Here is a 4,556-nt window from a genome sequence, read left to right as displayed (position 1 = left end):
ATAAGAGATCAGTTAAACTTGTTGTTTTCATGTTACCGCCGCGACTTACTGTGATTTGAGCCTTTCAAAAGTTAGGTTTCCTTTCCAGATTCCTTGCTTTTCTCTAGTTTGTTGGGTCCACTGTATTCAGAGGGTCGTCTAATTTGCCATTGCAAAGATGAAACATGGACTACTGCACGCTTGGCTGAGGGCAAGATTGATTTTTATGGACCTTTTGGATTCATTTACTTTCTTGCCTAAGTTCAGAAGGATATTTCCACAAGAAAATTTAACTAGAGAAGCAGTTAGGTTTTGTTGATCAAGATACACCATAAAAAGGAACAGATGGTATTTTTAAGGAACAATACTACAAATCCTTAAGTTTGTAATAGTTAACTGGCCTTTTGGTCCTGTTCCTCACCTTTGCAAATTTTGATTATTTGACCGGGGGATCCATATTCGGATCTTATTTATTTATTTATTTATTTATTTATTATGTATGGAGACAAATTGAGTTCCATTAATCAACAACCACTAGGGATGTGACACCAAGTGTTATTGTGCTTTATCACTGTTTGCTTCCCTTTCATCTTTAAGTTAATGAATTGTTAATTTGCGAAAATGTTCTAGGATATCTATGTCATGGAAGAAAACATATTTGTTGCCACATTTGTGGACTCCACGCTCTCTAAGATACAACAACTTCAGAAAGCATTTGGTGAACTGGAAAGCCACCGAGCTATCACTCTAAATTTTAAATGGAAACAGCTAGAAGAGCATTTTAGTGGGCTTCAGAAGACTTTAAAGAGACGTTTTACTGAACTTGAAGATCAAGAAAAGGAGTTCGAATCCAAAATAGTTGAATCCAGAGTGACATTGGAGAAGCGTAAAGCAGCTGTTGTGGCTAAGGAGCAAGATTCACTTGATAGGCTTCAAGCGAAGCGAGATGCTGCTATCTCTGCCATTTTGAGTGCTTTGGATAATCATCAGAAGCCATTTTGGGTGGATGCAGGTGTCACAAGTATAGAGAATCAAGTTGAAGAACCAGTCATGGGGAAAAAAACACCTCATGTCATTGTTTCTGAGATTAAAAGGCCCTTAGAAAAAACACATATGTAAATAAAGTCTTATCCAGAGTTAATAAACTTATGCCAACATACGAATTCTGAAGGCCTCCATAAATTTATATCAGACAATCGTAAAAACCTTGCTACTTTGAGGGAGGAAATTCCTATTGCATTAAAGGCTGCAGCTAACCCTGCCTCTTTTGTTCTGGACTCACTGAACGGCTTCTATGACATGGAAATGCCAAATATGGATACTAGAAAAGATTCAAATCTCTTAGGTCTTCGCAGGACCTCTATCATGCTGATGGAGTGCCTTGGCAGTTTACTCATACATCTTGATCCGAGCTCTCTTTCAGGCATGCTCTCTGAAAATGTCAAGGAACAAGCAAAAGCCATTGCTGAAAAGTGGAAACTGAAGTTAGATTATCTTGATGTTGATGCCAACAATGGAAATTCCTTAGAGGCGCATGCATTCCTACAACTTCTGGCTACATTTGGCATTAATTCAGATTTTGATCTGGAGATCTTAAGCAAATTAATTCCCATGGTTTCTCGTCGTCGACAAACAGCTGAATTATGCCGTTACCTTGGGTTGTCGGACAAAATGCCAGGTTAATAACTCTAAGTCAATATTAACACCGCTTTCCTCCTATTTTAAGGAGTGCCAGAACTTCACATCAGGTGTGTAGTACATGCATAAATAGGATGGACATGATAGAAATATTGTCAGATATATCTTTGATTATTTAACATATATCCCATGACATTTCCATGCTTTGGTGCACACATTTTTGTAATTTTCTTCTGTACCTTTATTGTTTTAAGTTACGTACATGTTTAGCAGCTCATGAGATGAAGCAATAAGGTTAGAACTTAGAGTGAGAAATTTGAGTGTTGAAACTTGTTTTTCCATTAGGATTACGTTGAAGTATAATATGTTTTTATGTGATTGACTATGCAAGCATTTGATATACCTTTTGGTCAGTGTCTGAGAAGCCTCATTTTGTGATGGCCTTTTATTGATTTTTACGCATTTATGTTTCTATTCTCTTGTAATCAACTTATTATAAGCATAACTGACAAATGGCATTTAAATTTCAAGTCTTAGACTTTGGTTTTGCATTTGTATATTTGGTTTTGAGTACTCTTACTACTTGTTTAATCTGTAAAATGAGCCGTTTCAAAGGAAAATCCTTAAAATTGTCCCTGATTTTTGCGTATTTGGTAGGGAAGGTATTGTTCTGACTTAAACCATATCAATTTCCTAGCAATTGAGGCTTTTATACAGATTATGAAAATCATGTTTATTTTTTGTTGCGTATCTTATCAGGTGTAATTGATGTGCTGATAACAAATGGAAGGCAAATAGATGCTGTTAATTTAGCTTTTGCCTTTGAGCTTACTGATCATTTTTCACCGGTTTCATTACTGAAATCCTACTTGTCTGAGGCAAAAAAAGTGTCACCAGCCGCTAAACCTGGAAATGCATCACATACTCCTGCTACACAGGTCTGTTCCTTCTGCTCCAGTCCATGACGAATTTTGTGCATTGATCTGAAATTTATTTTTAGAATGCCTTAGCACCTGTTAGTGTTTTGATCATCGTGGCTGGGTAAGTGTGCAGGTACAGCCGCAGTTCTACTGTTTAAGATGTATGCATCCTTAAAATTAGAAAAGAGAGCTTATGCTTGGATTTTGCTAAGTCAAAGAAATCAGTCAGCATGTAGTACTGAAAAAAACAGAAAGCTTGGTATAATCTTAGTGATTAAATGCACATTCCTAGACACCTGGTGTCGTGAAGACCACATCTTGATACATATAAAGGGTTTAAATGATTTTAAATCCTAGGTGAAATGCATCGCAGTGCCTATAAATCGCTTCTTAGATACTAAATCATGCATCCAATTTAAATTCAATATAATAAATGCTTGATATCTGCTTGAATGCTAATAACTATCTGTGTTAGTTTATATCCTATAGTTTGTACATTGCACACGGAATGAGAGCAGCCCAGGCTTCCAGCAATAAAATTTTACACAGATTTTAGATTTGGAGTATTAATCCTGAACACCTTACTTCTATTAGGTACGGATCTTCATTTGTGCCTTCCGTCATGGCTGGGGGCACCCTAGTTACTTCAAAGTGCACCAGTTCATATTAGTACTTCTTGAGCCTTTAACCACCAGTGCTAAACTTAATCGTTAAGCTACCTTTTCTGCACTCTCAAGGATTTGTTTAAACATAAAATTACGAGCTCTGGCTTATTCTGGTTGATTTTACAAGATAACTTGAGTGCTTATACTGTCATATAATAGTAGCTAGCGTGCTATACTTCGATCGAATTCAAGTATCTGTGGTTCTATAGCATTCTACAGGTATTTTGGTGATATGAGGATTGTTTTGTTGCAGAATGGCGTGAACGAGAAAGAGCTGATTGCACTTAAGGCGGTGATCAAGTGCATTGAAGATCACAACCTCGAGGAACTGTTCCCTGCGGATTCACTTCAGAAACAGATTCTAGAAATTGAGAAAGCAAAGATGGACAAAAAAGAGGTAACAGAAGTTGCAAAACCGCAACCCAAAAGACCTCGTGACAGTGGCATTCGACATACGTCCCGGGTCACTAATGTTTAATTCCGCTGACAAGAACCACCTCTATGGTAGAACGACTGACAGGTATCCACCATATGTGTGCGAAAGGCCGTATGGTTACCCTGCTGCAATAGATCGGCATATTCCATCGTTTCTGGGTACAGCTACTTATAAGTTTTCTCCTAATCATGGAAATTTCTTTGGAAATGCTTACCAGTGTCCGCCTGCTTACCTCTGCACCAATCAGTAGTGATTGGGCGACTCTGACGACGATATATGTTAGCCAAGGTTCTAAAAAGCGTGAAGCGTGTCTAAGTGTGGGAGCTAAGCCTCAAGCTTTTTAAGCTTAAGCGCGATTACTACGAGCTTAAGCGTACAAAAGCGTTTTCAATTTAAACTATAATTTTAGTTATCTCACAAAATTAACGGAGTAAATAATGAATAAATATAATAAGTTCAAGTGCTATGTATTAATTTTTTGTGAGATTTACTACTGGCAGTGCAAGCAGTCACGCAGTCTAGTATATTATTACTCTAATTTTGGACCTGAATATATTATCGATTTTTCATTTTAGGAGAACGGCCGGATATGGTAGCCCACTCTTTAGCTAATTTTGCTTGTTCGTCTCCTGCACCATTTTGTTGCGTGTCTGGGATCTTTCCTTGTTGGCTTGTAAATCTTGTAATGTTTGATATTTCGTAATAAAATTACAGGTTTACGTCAAAAAAAAAGAGGAGAAGATCATATTATGTTAATTTCTAGTCTGTCGTAAAAGCTAATTAATATCAGCAACCTGTAATATTTCTAATGCTTATAACCTTGTACTTCATGTTTTCCTTTCTATGCCATTTGATTAAACATGTTCGAAGAGGGATTATACACATGCACTGTGAAAAATCTTTTGATTCATAATATTC

General features: G+C 37.0%; 1 pseudogene; it reads left to right on the top strand.

Annotated features, from left to right (window-relative positions):
• Positions 1-621: 621 nt before the first annotated feature.
• On the top strand, positions 622-4,114 carry LOC140892876 (FRIGIDA-like protein 3; annotated as a pseudogene).
• The last annotated feature ends 442 nt before the right edge of the window (positions 4,115-4,556 follow it).

This window comes from Henckelia pumila, chromosome 3 (genome assembly GCF_033568475.1).
Source record: "Henckelia pumila isolate YLH828 chromosome 3, ASM3356847v2, whole genome shotgun sequence".
Classification (NCBI taxonomy): domain Eukaryota; kingdom Viridiplantae; phylum Streptophyta; class Magnoliopsida; order Lamiales; family Gesneriaceae; genus Henckelia; species Henckelia pumila.
Note: the sequence above shows the minus strand (reverse complement) of the source record. Positions and strands in the feature narration are given on the sequence as shown.